At 37.8% G+C, this 15667-nt stretch overlaps 1 long non-coding RNA gene across 2 annotated transcripts in view; it reads left to right on the top strand.

The window, feature by feature from the left end:
• Positions 1-15667, top strand: part of LOC116282443 (uncharacterized) — a 107187-nt gene that overhangs the window by 19178 nt on the left and 72342 nt on the right. The gene's annotated exons all lie outside the window — the stretch shown is intronic.

Here is a 15667-nt window from a genome sequence, read left to right as displayed (position 1 = left end):
GATGAAGATAATAATGATGATACCACTTTATTACATTTATTAAGTACTTATGTGCCAGGCACTGTTCTAAGCAATGTGAAGAAGCTAAGACAGATACTATGCTAAACTTAGTAGCTTAAAACAACACTTAGGTTTTTTATTCACCATTCTGTAAGTCCAGAATTTGGGCTTGGCTCATCTGGATGGTTTTTCTGCTTTTCTTACCTATTGTCATGCATGTGGTTACAGATGATCTGACATCTCTAATGGCCTAACTTGTCCCCTCTCATATTTGCAGCAGTTGGTGGGAGCTTTTAGCTGGTTGGTCTAAAGAGCCAAAACTGGGACTGCTGTGTCTCCTTTATGGACCTTTCATCTTCTAGTAGTCTAGACCGGGTTTCTTCACACGGGTGCTTCAGGGTAGAATTGCAAGAGGGGAGAGCAGAAACTTAAAGGTTAGTGAAATTCTGGGCTTAGAAGTCCTACATATCACTTCCACTATATTCTGTTGGTCAAAACAAGTCACAGGTACAACCCAGATTCAATGGTAGGGAGATAAACTCTACTTTTTTCTGGGAGGTGTGGAAAAATCACATTGCAAATGGGCAGGTGTGCAAGGATAGAAATTATCCTAGTCGTTTTTGTGAACAATCTGCTGTGCTTGTCAACATATGATCTCATTTATTCTGCACAGTAAGCCTTATTATCCTCATTGGACAGAAGAGGAAACTGAGGCACAATGAGGTTGAATAACTTGCTTGAAGTCATATAGTCAGTAACTGTCTAGGCTGGGATATGAACCCAGGCAGCCTGGGTTCTGGAGGCCATGCTCCTTTTTTATGGTCATCAAAATGGAAATCACATGTTGATAGAGATTACTTGTGTTTGCTCTGTCCAGTTCTCCCCTCTGGCACTTCCCACCCCTTACAGTTTAAGTGGGGCTATGTAACTGGTTCCGGGCCAATGGAAGCATTTAACATGGGTGTAAATGCTTCATTCTCTTTTATTCCCTACCTCTGTGACTTTAGAAACCAAGGATTGAAATGATGGAACTCTGAGATAGAAGTAGACTTGACTGCTGTGTTACCATTCAAAAAGAAGCTTCCCTATAGAGCTGCCAGATGATCAGATGAAAAGAAATAAAATTGCATGTGTTAAACCACTGAGATTTGGGGGATTTGTTACAGTGAAGACAATTCTCTCCTGATTAATACAAACTTCACTGAATTTTTTGCTTATAAAGTAAATCTATAATATAAAAATTTTAATTAAAGAGAAAAGAATAAAAAAAAATTAAAAAGCACTCCAAATCCTACTACCCAGGGTGAACAATTCTCAATCTTTTGGTGAATATCCCTCCAGTTAATCATCTGTATAAAAATGCACAATTCATATAAATAGGTTCACACTCTCCAAGTTTCCTGATAGCCTCCTTTTGTCATCAAACAGTATAATTTCAAAATCATTCTGGGTCAAGTAAATAGAGACCTATGTAGGAAGCTCTTTGAAATATATAAAAGGAAAGTTTTTGAGAATATGCACCTAAAGGGTTAAGAATGTGGGTTCTACATCTAAGTACTTAAATTCAAATCCTCAACCTATCACTGACTATGAGAATGTGACTTCATCTTTCTGTGCCTCCATTTCTCCAACTGTAAAAGGGGAGTAATAATAGTACTTACTCCACAGTGAGCATTAAATAAAATTTATAAAACACTCTGCACACGACCAGGCATGTAGTAGCATTCAGTAAACGTTAGCTATGGTACCAGGGTAGCAAATTTACAATTTATGTTATCTTTCTTAACTTATCTTGCCTTGGGATGGTTGGTTTAGTCTGTACTGGCATCCAGTAGGAAAACTAATTCCATTTGATGTTTTGGCAAACAGTGGTATCCACTGATGTCTGTTGGTGACTTGACATTGCCACCAGTCATTGAAGGTCGTGACCTTGCAGGCCTCCTTTCCCCAACTCCAGATCTCTGCCAGTCCCATGGTCCTCTCAGCCTCTCTCCAGATGACCCTCACCAGGGTACACCAGAACTTTCTCTGCATATCACGCACAGACCATAGGGAGCAAAAAGCACTACCTCTTCAACTGTTACCCATCCCGTTCACGCTAACCCCTTACCAGAGCTTATCAGACTCCTTTACACATATGTCCCATTCCAGGATTCTAATCGGGGAGTGGGTCAAAAACTCCTCTGATTTTGGCCCTTTATTCAAAGCTATGTAATAATCCTCTGCCCTCTGCCTGAATCAGCTCATGGGTCAGACAGCTTATTTCCCTCCCCTACCCTGCCTATCCATGGTTTCCAGGGACTGATTGGGGCAGGCTTTCTCCTCCATCTTACTGTCTGCAGGGACTTTGCTTATACCATTAAGCCTCATCGCTCAGCTTTAATGACAGACAGGTAAAATCTCTACATGAAAAAGAAACTACATGGCTCTTGATCTGAGGATCTGTAAGTCAACTAGGAATTAGAGTTAATTAACTATGAATAAAATACATTTATTGAATCTTCTCAGATGTTGATTCATTATGGTATATTATCATTATCAGCCTGTAGGAAGTGCTTATTTCTTCCCTCAGTGCCCTTCCACCTTTCTCTTGGACTTTGTAGCAGCTTTGCCTGTTAAAAAACAGTCGGAAGACCATCCACCTGCCATTTGCCTAGCCTACAGGAAATGAGCATCATATCACCTGGACCCTTTAACACCCACCCACGTGGTCCCAGGCACAAGCAGCAGATCCTGTGGCAACTGTGGGCCAGGTACCGCTGGGGTGTCTGCTTCACTTTGGGATAACACATTTAAAAAATCTTCTTAATTATATTTTTATCCCACTGATACAAAATTGATTTTTGGTCTTTCTGTTGTCTGTAAACCAGCCCAGGATCTCTCTCCCACTCTCTCTGATTGTCCATCCTACACATAGCCTACAAATGACCAGTAAATTTTATGTCTGTGGCAACTGCGTAATTAACACTTGGAACCAGCAGTGATAACCTTAGATAGATTGAATAAGACATCTTTCTAGGTGTGAGGGCCAGGGCTGCCACTGAGACCTTTTCTAGCTATGTGCTAAAGCCCATGCTTTGGCATTTATTTCTTTGAATTAAGACCCCCTTTTTGTACATTTATTTCAGTGGATTTATCAGACCATATGAGAACCCAAGGGGTCTGGGTGGATCTTACTTTTAACCAGCATTTTGGGTAATTAATATGATCAACTTCAACTACAGTTTTTTCTTTTTCCTATTCTTTTTTTAATTAATTATTTTACTGATGTCAATTTCTGGTATACAGCACAATATCACAGTCTACAGTTTTTTCCTGATGACTGCATATTATTTAAAAACAAACGAAACCTGTTATTCATTTGCTTCCCCTTTAAGGTTAAATTATCCCAAGTGAGTCCAATTAAGGAGAACTCATGTGTATCTCTTTAAGTTGTGGCCAGAAAGATCCAACAAGGTTCTATGGCATTTTTGAGCTCTTTTCCGTGACTTCATTGTATCTGAAGTTTTGCCAAAATAAAATATCAAGACTTGCGTCTTGGGGCAGAGCTGTAGGACTAGCACATGACTTTTGGTTTTCATTTAAGACAAGACATTCATTCTGGAAATCAGCATATGCCTGCCTCCACTCATTAATTAAGCACACAGGTGGGACTGCGTGGGCAGCCCGCAAGTTGCCCCTCCTCTTCACCCTGCTCTCCTAGGTGAGGGGTGTTTTGCTGATGTGATCCCTGCTGCTGGGATTCCTGAATTTTCCCCTAGAGCCTTGCAGAAAGCTGCCTTTAGATGCAAGTTCCAAGATAGGATTTACCTAATTTGTTTTGAATTGGCGAGGACTGTATGGAGAACTAGAGTTAGACTATTTCTAACCTTGGGAGAGCCAGTTCCTCACTGTTCAAGTAGATAGAGAACACTGATACTGACTTTCGGTGGAGGCAAATGAACGCAAATGGTGGTGCTGCCGAAAAGTAAGTGCTGATGCTTCTCTCTTACCCCTACTTTTTTTCTCTCTGTCTTTAAAGTCAGCTATTCCTTCTTTCAAATGCTGTTTGCCCCCCTGGTTTTTTGGTTAATATGGTAGGAGAGATTAAAATGGTATTTGGAAAAAAATGTCAAGTTGCAGTTTCAATAACCAAATCTCATTTGGGGCTGCTTGGAATATCTAGGGCATGTAGTTTCTTTAAAGCAGAAGTTGCTAACCTCATAATCCTAAGCCATGTCTTGGGGTCATCAAAAAAGGGGAGTGAGTGTGTGTGACTGTATGTGCACAGAGTGTGGGGACTATCAGATGATACAGGAAAAACGAATGTGGGGCAGTGTGAGGAGCGCTGTGTCCCAGGTCTTGGTTGAGTCCCTGGGACGTGCCCTGTGCCAAGTGTGGGTCATTAGCTTCGCACAGTAAAGAATTCAAGAGCAAGCCACAGCTGAGTAAAGGTCAATTTATTTAGAGAGATACATACTACACAGAGTACGCTGTTTCATGAGGTCTGGGGGTTGGCTGCTCAGGTTAAAGTAAAAGTAGATGCACACTATAGATGGAGTGAGGTCCGTTTCCGAAGATAAGGGAGCGACAGAAGCGGCCACGAGATGTGCTGTTATGTTTTTATGGGCTTGGTAGCTTCACACGCCAACAAGTGGGAAGAATTATTTCAACTACCCTGGTAAAGGTGCTGGGATTCCCAGGAATTGGGCCACTGCCCACACTTTGACCTTTTATGGTTAGTCTTGGACGTCATGGCATCTGTGGGCATGATTATTTATCATGCTAATACATTACAATGACCGTATAATAAAGCTCAAGGTCTACTAGAAGTCAAATCTCTCATCATCTTGAGCCTCAGTGCCTCCTGGGAGTGGAATCTTCCACCATGTTGGTGTTCATTGCTGTGTTATTCCCTGAATGGCTGTGCCCTGCCCCCTTCCCTCCTGTCTCACTGGGAGGGGGAAATTTCCCCCTCTACTCCTCTTGAGTTCTCGTGACTGGACTAAGAAATCGACACAAGGCAGATTAACAGGAGAAAAAGAAACACGTTTTAATTTTTGTTCATGGAGGCCTTATAAGAATAGGACCCAGAAAGTGGCCAAAGCAGGTAGCTTTTATTTTTTTCAGACAAACAATACTTTTGTGAGGAATTGACGGGGCAAAGAAGCGGAGATTTTGGTTGCTCAGTTAGTAAAGATTCTAAACAGAGTTTGGGTTTGGGGTAGTAAATTAAAGAAGTAACAGGGTTTGTTTATAAAGGCTTCTTGGCCCGAATTCCCCATTTCTGGTGATAAGAGTGTCCTACTAACTCCAGACGCAGGGAGTGCATCTTTCACATGACAGATTTATTTCATGCCTTCAGGGAGACAGAAAGAAGGGTCAGAATGTCCCTCTGGCATTGGTCGTTTCTTAAGTAATTCAAAATGATCACTGTGCCACCGTGGTACTTTGGGGCTGCTCGCCCTAAGCCCCAGTAGGACATTGCAGCAGCTCTAGACTGGTAGGGGCTGGAGGAAGAAGGGAGGGACTGGCCCAAATCTTTAAAATAATAGGTGCTTGAAAGTCAAAGAGCCATCTCTTGTTTAGAGTCTCCCCACTCCCTCAGCTTTATCGTTCTCTACTGCAGTTCCTAGTGTGTTTCTTCAGGGACTTAACATGATTTTCTATTATTACATTAATTACATGCATTAATTAAATTAATTAATTAATTATATTTATTAGTCTGCCCCTTTTTGTTCCACCTCCGAAAGTATATGTTCCCAGAGGGCAAAGACCTTACTTGTCTTTATTGACTATTGAATTTCTAACTCCTAACAGGTGTTCAGTAAAAATATACTGAATGAATGAAGGGTTGAATGCACATACATTGCCTCTCAGTAACCTATGGTGTAGAATAATTTGAACGAGAGATAGGTTTTTTGAATCTGCTTTTTTGTTTTTCTGTTTATATAAACAAAAACCTGTGGGTGAAGAGTTTAAGATTTTAGAGTATGGCTTTTGGAACCCGATCATTATATCACTAGATACGTGGCACCTTTCCATTGCTTTTATGAAGACCACATACATTCCTCTGCTAAACAAGCACAGAGCTGAAGACAAGTCTATCAAGCTTGCATTCCATCTATTTTAGGACTGCTAATCTCTGCAGTCGGACCACAACTGTTTACATGTGTCTGTCATTTCAGTCCTCATTGTCCCAAGTCTAACCCAGAGCTGCTTCTCATTCTTGGTGGAATTCCAAAGGTAAAGATTGTTCCAGAGCCCACCTCAGCCTGTTACTGCTTCCTAAATAAAGCACCTTAGAGCTTTACAGCTTGGATACAAGGTTCAAACCTTGGAACAGGGAAGGTGGATGCATCGAGCATCAGAAAAACATGAGATACTTTTAGATGATACTGGTTCAGAAATTTTAATCCCTGTTCTTTGTGACTTTGTAAAACCTCTTAAAGGTAATCTATTTTAAGTTTTTCCCTCTGCGACTTTCGTCTTCTGTTTCTAACATTTTTATCTTTTTATAAAGTATACCCCTCTATTTGAAAGAGTATAAAATTACAAATTTGCATTCTTGTTTTCATACTCTGTGAAACCAGAGTCCTTATTGGTGGGATAGTATATCTACAAAATTACATTCTCCTCTGTAAGTTTACAGTATCTAAAAGAGGGAAAGGAGTTAGAAATTGTATTCATTAATAATGTTAATAAGAGATTCAGAAATAGAAACTTTAAGGAGACTTGGCTTTGGCTGCGCTAAAATCTAAATATATGTAGGCTGCTGGGGGAGGGAAAGAAATAGTTTACATATTTGCAAGCTTTTGTTTTTGCCTCTTTGGTCTTATTCTCCTTCTGAAATTCAGATTTTAATTTATATGGTGGCCACTAAGCGGTAACATGTTATATGTATTACATAAGAAAAGAAAAGTAAAAAGGTAATATTCAAGACAGGATCTCCTGCGTTATAAGTGAAAATCCATACGCATACACCCACACTTGGCTGAGTGGTTGGGTAACTCAGGAAAATTCTTTGGATAATTTAACATAAAATGCATAAAGATCTGTTTATAGATTTTTGACCCAGTAATCCCACCTTTTGTCGCAGCAATATTCATAATATATTTGAAAAAAAAAAAGGTACAACAACCAGAGAATATAAATTAAGTATAGCTTGTAAGTTTTGTATCTACTGGAAGGAATAGATAGAATTATTAAAATAGATGTGTATATAGTTATTTATATTATATACGTACCTGTTAAATTATATTTGTGAAGATCAGGCATGGGGAACAAGCTTTTTATTAATGTAAGTGAGAAAGCAAAAAGCAAAGTTATATCATTGTGATTTCACCTGTGGGAAAATATGAATACATGAGATGCAAACTGGTAATACTTATTTCAGGAAGGTAGAATTAAATAAGGTCTTTTTTTCTAGTTTTTTTCCTCTTAAAATGTAAAAAAAAAATTTTAAAGATTGTAGATCACGTAATTTCCAGGAAAGGACTTCACAAACTGCATTGAAATAAAATTGACAAAAGCTTTAACTAAGAACCTTAAATGAAATAAACAAATGTTCATTGGTTACACAACATATTCCACTGTTCAACTTCACTTATTCTACCAATGCAAATGTTTGCAGCCCAGCTTTTGTGACCCTCCCAGCATATCTCCACTGTTTTTAAAAGCTGTTCAAAAATATTTGGGATTATATTTAGTCCTGTTCAAGGTGTATCCAGCAACCCAGAGGCAAATGAGGCCCAGATTACAGTAGTAAGGGGTGCCACACCTAGAAGTATAGCATTTACCCCTCATAGGCCAACTCCAGCAAGCGAAGCTGATTAGGGGAGCACTGACCATTATCACTACTGGAGCTGCCCTTGGGAGACAAGGCCCTGAGACAGAGAGCTCAGCACTCTGGGAAACCAGGTGGAGGCATGCTGAGCAATCAGAGGGAAGACAAGCAGCAGAATTAAACCAGTGAGTGGGTCTGAGAGTGAAGCTGTATTAGTCTGGGTTATTGTTTGTAAGGGACAGAAAACACAATTCAGAGTATATTAGGCATAAAGAGACTATATTGGCTTCTGTAACTAGGAAGTACATAACTTCTGAGAGCTCAAATGACTTCAGGATCCACCCCCCCTTTTCTCTCTCTCTCTCTGTCTCTATTTCATTTTCCATCTTTTAGATCAGCTTCTCTTTGGGTGTTGGCCTCCCTCTCTCCTACTTCAGTTGGCCTTGCTCCATGGGTCAGAAATTTTATAATTTTCATTGAATTCAGTTTATGTATTTTTCCTTTTGTTGTCTGTATCTTTGGTGTCATATCCAATAAATCATTGCCAAATCCAATGTTATGAAGCTTTTTCTGTGTGTTTTATGCTAAAAGTTTTATAGGTCTGGGCATCATTGTCAAAAAAGCATACAGTTATATATGCAAGAGTTTATTTCTGGGCTATTTATTCTATTCCGTTGGTCTGTATGTCTGTTTTTGTGCTAGTATCACACATTACTTTAGCCTTGTTTTGAAATCAGGAGGTAGGGGTCCTCAAGTCTTCTTTTTCAAGATTATTTTGGCCATTAGGAGTCCCTTGATATTCCTATGAATTTCAGGGTGGGTTTTTCTATTTTTGAAAAAAAAATTGAGATTTTGATAAGGGTCACATTGAATCTGTGGATTGCTTTGGCTGTTATTGAATTGTTAACAATATTGTCTTCCAATTCATTAACCTGGGGTGTGTTTCCATTTATTTTTGTCTTATTTAATTTATTTAAAAAATGTTTTGTAGTTTTCATTGTTCAAGTTTTCATGTCCTTTGTCAATTCCTGAGTATTATTCTTTTTGATGCTGTAAGTGGAATTATCTTTGTAATTTCATTTTCAGATTGTTCATTGTTAGTGTATGGAAATGCAGCTAACTTATGTGTTGGCTTTATTTCCTGCTACTTTGCTGAATTCGTTTATTCTAAGAATTTTTTTGTGAAATCTTTAGGGTTTTTTTTTTTCTTGGTTTTTTTTTTTAAACATATAAGATTATATCATCTGTGAACAGAGATCATTATATTTCTTCTTTTCCAATTTGGGTGTCTTATTTTTCTTTCTTGCCTAATTGCTCTGCCCCTAATTTTCAGTACTGTGTTGAATGGAAGTGGTGAAAGTGGGAATCCAACTCTTTCTCTGATATTAGAGGAAAAGCTTTCAATCTTACACCATTGAATATGTTTGCTATGGAATTTTCAAATATGGCTTCTATTATGTAGAGATAGTTCCCTTTTAGTCCTAATTTTTTTGGTCTTTTTAATCATAAAACGGTGTTGAATTTTATCAAACGCTTTTTCTACATCAGTAGACGTCATCATGTGGTTTTTGCCTTTTATTTTGTTAATGTGATACATTATATGATTGATTTTGGTATGTTGAGCCATCTTCGCATTCCAGAAATATATCTCACTTGATCATGGTATATAATCCCTTAAATATGCTGCTGAATTTGACTTGGCAGTATTTTATTGAGGATTTTTGCATCAGTGTTCATAGGGGTATTAGTTTATTTTTTGTATATATTATTATTGTTATCTTTATGGTATATTTGGTTTTGGTATAAGAATAATGCTCTTCTCATAGAATGAATTAGGAAGTGTTTTTTCTTTTTTAATTTTTAAAAAAAGTTTGAGAAGGATGGTATTAGTTCTTTAAATGGTAGAATTCAGCAGTGAAGCCATCAGGTTCAGGGCTCTTTTGTTGTTTGGAGGTTTTTGATTACTGACTCAATATCCTTACTACTTATAGATCAATTCAAATTTTTCTGTTTCTTTATGATTTAGTCTTGGTGGGTTTTATGTTTCCAGGAGTTGGTCCTTTTCATCTGGGTTATCCAGTTTGTTGGCATACGGTTGTTCATAGCATTCTCTTATAAAACTTTTTGTTTCTGTGGATTTAGTAGGAATGTCCTCACTTTCATTTCTGATTTTAGTAACTTGAGTCTTCTCTCTCTCTTTTTAGTTTATTTGGATAAAAGTGTATCAATTTGTTGATTTTTTTCAAAAAACATACTTTTGATTCTCATTGGTTTTCTCTACTTTTCTATTCTCTATGTCAGTTATCTCTGCTCTAATCTTTATTTCCTTCCATCCTCTGGGTTTAGTTTGTTCTTTTTCTAGTGTCTTAAGTTAAATTGTTAATTTGAGATTATTAATTTGAACAAGAAAATTTTAAACTGTAAGCTTTTATGGCTATAAATTTCCGATTTAACACTGTTTTTGCTGCATCTTTTGGTATGTTGTGTTTTTGTTTTCATTAGTCTCTAAAGTATATTTTAATTACCTTTGATATTTATTCTTTGATCCATTGGTTATTTGAGTATGCTGTTTAACTTCCACAAATTTGTGAATTTTCCAGTTTTGCTTCTGTTACTGAATTCTATTTTCATCTTGTTGTAGTCAGAGAACATACTTCGTGATAGCTATCTTTTTACATCTATAGATGCTTCATTTGTGGTCTGACATATAGGCTGTCCTGCAAAATGTCCCATGTGAACGTGAGAAGAATGTATATGCTTTGTTGTTGGGTAGAGTGTTCTGTGTGTTAGATCAAGTTGGTTTTTGTGTTAAGTCGCCTGCTTCTTTACTTATCTTCTGTCTGGTGGTTCCGTTTATTACTCATTGCAGTATTGAAGTTGCTAACTATTATTGTAGAACTGTCTATCTCTCCCATTAATTCTATCCGTTTTTGCTTCATGTGGTTTGATGGTCTGCTATTAGATGTGTAAATGTTTATGATTGTTATATCTTCTTGCTCTATTGAAACTTTTAGTAATATATAATATTCTCTGTCTATAATGTCCTCTGTCTCATGTAATCTTTTTAAAAGTCTCTTTTGTCTAATATTAGTATAGCCATTATGGCTCTCTTTATTGTTTACATGGAATATCCTTTTCTGTTCTTTTCACTTTCAATATATTTGAGTCCTTGGATCTAAAGTGAATTTCTTGTAGATAGCATATGTGTTTTTTTTTTCATTCTGCCAATCTTTGTCTTTTGATTGGAGCATTTAATTCACTTACATTTAAAGTAATTACTTACAAGGAAAGACTTACTTCTGTCATTTTGCTACTTGTATTCTATTTGCCTTATAACTTTTTTTGTCCCTTATTTCCTTCACTACTGCCTTCTTTTGTGGTTAGTTGATGTTTCATAATGAAATTCCTTTCCCATTTCTCTAGTTATTTTCTTCGTGATTACCATGGGGATTCCATTTAACATCCTAAAATTGTAACACTCTAATTTGAATTTATACCATCTTAACTTTAATAATATAAAAAAAAACTGTTCTTTTACAGCTCCCTCCCCACCTTATTCAGTTGTTGATGTCATAGAGTTACATCTTTATACATGTGTGCCCCAAGCATAAACTAATAATTCTTTTAAATGCATCAATCTCTTAAATTATGTAGAAAACAAAATGTGGATTACAAACCAAAGTTAAAATAATACTAGCTTTTATAATTACCCATGTATTTACCCTTGCTGAGATCTTTATTTTTTCATACTGCTTCAAGTTACTGTCTAGTGTCCTTTCATTTCACTTTGCAGGAGTCCCTTTAGTATATCTTACTGAGCAGGTCAGGTGGTAACAAACACCCTCAGTTTTTGTTTATCTGTGAAAGTCTTAATTTCTCCTTCACTTTTGAAGGGCAGTTTTCCCAGATACAGGATTATTTGTTGACATTTTTTTCTTTTAGCACTTGGAATATATCAGCCCACTGCTTTTTGGCCCCCAAAGTTTGTGATGAAAAATCTGCTGATAATCTTACGGAGGATCCTTGTATGTCATAAAGTTGCTTGTCTCTTGTTGCTTTCAAGATTCTTGGTCTTTGGAAAGTTTGATTATAATGTGTCTCAGTGTGAGTCTCTTTGAGTTCATCTTACTTGGAATTAATTAGGCTTCTTAGATACTTATATTTATGCATTTCATCCAATATGGGAAGTTTTCATCTGTTATTTTTTTTAGATATTCTCTCTGCTTTTTTCTTTCTCATCTTCCGCTTCTACCACAGTATGTATGTTGGTTTGTTGATGGTGTCCAAAAGGTGTCTTAAGCTCTGTTTGCTTTTCTTCAAACATTTTTGTTTCTGTGATCATTTCCATTGCTCTGTCTTTAAGTTCACCAGTTCTTTCTTCTTCCTGCTCAGATCTGCCTCTGAATCCCACTAGTTATTTTTTCATTTTGTTTATTATACTCTTCAGCTCCAGAATTTTTCATTTCTTCAAAGATTTTCTCTATCATTTTGTTGACTTTCTGCTTGTCTTCCTTTAGCTGTTTAACCATCTTTTGAGATAGTTGTTTTAAAGTCTTTTTCTAGTGCATCAGCTGTCAGGTCTTTTTCAGGGAGAGTTTCTGTTGAATTATTGTTTTCCTTTGAATGGGCCATATGTCCTTGTTTTTTGTTGTTGTTGTTGTTGTTGTTGTTGTTGTTTCTGTATGCCTTGTGATTTTTTTATTGAAAACTGGACATTTTAATCTAATAATGTGGTGACTGTGGAAATCAGATTCTCCCTCTTCCCTAGGGTTTGCTGTTTTTGTTATTGTTTTTGTTGTTTTGCTTGTAGGCTGTCTCTGTGCCAAGGACCAGCCTGGGGTGTAAACTGAAGATCTCCTAACATCTTGCTGGGCATACGCATCACTTTCTGATTTTCCTTACATATGGAATTGTTTTTGAATGTCCTTGTATTTAATGTCTGCCTCCTAAAAGAGGAAAAAGGAAAAAATGAAGTGGAGGAGGGGAGTGCCAGCCCTTTAAATTCCCTGGCAGTCCCTTCATCTAGAAGGTGGAGAGAGGTACAGCAGCAATGTTTGCTTGCCTCTTTGTTTGCTCCTCTGTGATCTGAAGCAGCAGTCAGTGATTAGAGCACAGATCCCTGACAGTTGGAAAACAGAGTTCTTTATGCCCACCCTGACTCCTGAAAGCTGTGTGCAAGCTGCTCTGGGAACATGTGCATGGCTGCCGGCCATGGGGGTAGGGGATTGGTAGCTGCTACTGTGTTAGCGGCTGAAATGGACCAAAAATAACTACAATTTACATACCAGGCCTTCCCCTGGAAAATGCAAGCCTTTAATAGACTCCAGAGTTCCAGAATTGTTACATCAGCCAAATTCTGCCAGTCCAGTTGTTGTCTAGGTGGGGAGACAGATTCCTGATGCTTCTCCTGCCGTCCCAGAATCCTTTGATAAAGATATTTTGCATTCAGATATGTGAGATGGAAAGAGCATTGAATGTTTCAAGTGAGAATATTCTAATATTTTAAAAGGTGTCATTGCATGAAATCTTATTATGTCTGTTTAGTGCATTACAGACATTATTTAATTTAATCCTCACAATAACATTGAAAGAGAAGTATTATTCCTTTTTATAGATGAAGAAATTGGGCACAGAAGAGTTCTCTCTGTATGTGTATGTCACTTCTGAAGAGGTCTTTTTTTACTTTCTCTTCTTGCCCATACCACTTAGGCTATTGGTTTGAACTACTTTATAAAGTTAAAATAACAGGCTTAGTCAGAATTAAAGTTTCTTTCTCTCTCACAGTGATATAATGGTAGACATATAGTCCTGGCTTTGTAGATAGTTTTGTTTCTTGAGGAGGTCCAGGGACCCAGGTTTCTTCTGTTCTGTTGTTCCACCATTCTCTGGGGTTTTACCCTCATCCGTGTATTTGAAACTGGCTTACTAGCACCCAAGGAGGGGATAAAGGAAGTGGAGGCCGAGTAACTCGCTTTTAAGAAGTGAAGATGTTTTAAAAAGTGGCATAGGTCACTCTTAATCACATCCCACCTGCCAGTACTTAGCTCAGTCACATGGACATGGTGAGGTGGAAGGAATGCTCTGCTATGTAATCTATATCTGGGTAGTGGAGTTATATTACAAAAATACAAAAAATGCAAATGGACATTGGGGAAATATTTAACAGTGTCTTCTACTCTCAGTTCACACCACTGCTTTTTGAAAAACATGTCCTAGCATTCTCTCTATGTTGTGGAAAAATGTGTTACAGCTCGGTATTAACAGCTCAGTTGTGACAGCAATCTGGATCCGGGTGAGAGACCAAGCAGCACTCGGAGAGTTGGAGAACTCAGGTTTATTATGCCAGCGGGCACAGAGGAGTTAACAGTCCAAGCTCTGGACACTGTCTGTGGGTTTACACCGGCATTTATAGGCTGCTTCATCTTTGCAACATCATATGCAAATGAGGTATAACGAAAGTTGACTAATTAGGAACAAGCTTTGTAGAAATGGACCAATCAGGATTGAGAGAAATAACCAATCAGGAGTGAGCTCTGTGCAAATGAAGTACTACAGATGGACCAATCAGAAGTTCGGGAAATGAACCAATCAGGAGTGAAGGACATAACCAATCAGGAGTGAAGGAAATAACCAATCAGGAGTGAGTTCAGGGAACCAATAGAATTTTAGGGGGTAAGTAAGCTATTTCAGAGGCAAAAAGTGAGATAGAGCCTCTGGGCCAGGGAACTGGATGGTGCTGGCGGGAGAGTAGTGGCCCTGCCGGTCTTTTTTATGGGGTTTACCGCCTCATCTACTTAAGAGAGAAAAGTGGGTCTTTGTTGTACAAAAAGAGAGTCACATCAGTGTCTGCAGGGGGTAGCGTTAGTAGTTGGGGTGAGTCTGATGGTGAACACCCTTGGGACCATATGTCAGTCCTAGGAAGACACCTAGAGGCAGAGGAGGCAGTTAAGTTGGAGAAGTGTTGACAGCAAAATTTGGCTGCTTCACGAAGAACTGCCAAGGGTAAGTTCCTTGTCTCAGCCCTGGTTTAACTAACTTTAGGTCTAAAAACCATTCAGCCAAAAACATTTTGTTTTCTCTGTAAGATTATAAACATTTGAAGTCAGTGCAAATGTCCTTATTATGCAGGGATGAGTGTGTTCTTTACAAATGACATTGTGCTTTGGAAAGCAAGTTCTACTCTGATGTTTGCCAAAATAAACAGTTCACTCATTAGAAATAAGGAGCCAATATATCTCCCCTTAACTGAATTTAAGTGAAGTAAGCTGAAATTCCTCTGTTCTTGCCAGGACATTGATATGTATTGTCAGTCGCTTTTCTGTACTTTTGATATTTTGAGTGTGTACGACTCTTCGCACTTGTTTACTCTTGCCAGGGAAACCTGAAGCAATCAAGCACATTAGTCTCCTGTATTAATCTCTCACATATGGGAGAGCAAATTATCTCAAGAATATTTTTATTTCCTTGATTCTTTATTTTTAGATTTCTTGTTTTTTTCTCTGAATGAATGGTTTTTTATTTCCTCTAAGTCAAAAAGAACAAAAGTCAGAAGTTTTGTAAAGGATTTAAAACTACAGAAGCTGTGTTGTTGGCTTGCAAAAAGGGGAAGGAAATAGAATGAACTGGCCTGATTTTAATTCTGACTTCGCCACTTAGTAATTTTGTGAGTTTGAATTAGTCATTTGACCTCTTTAAGGCTTATATTCCTTGTCCGAAAACTAGGGGAAATTATCTGTACCCCACTGTGTTGTTATTAGAATTAAAACATAGTTACACTACATACTGTATGGCCTTAGTCGGGTTACTGAAGCTTCCCATACCTCAATTTCCTCATCTGTAAAATGGGATAGTTATAGTACCTACTATATAGAGTTTTTGAGAAGTAAAGTGCTTAGAATAGTG

The sequence above is a fragment of the Vicugna pacos genome, chromosome 11 (genome assembly GCF_048564905.1).
Source record: "Vicugna pacos chromosome 11, VicPac4, whole genome shotgun sequence".
Taxonomy (NCBI): domain Eukaryota; kingdom Metazoa; phylum Chordata; class Mammalia; order Artiodactyla; family Camelidae; genus Vicugna; species Vicugna pacos.
The sequence above is the reverse complement of the archived record's forward strand: the minus strand, read 5'-3'. Positions and strand labels throughout refer to the sequence as shown.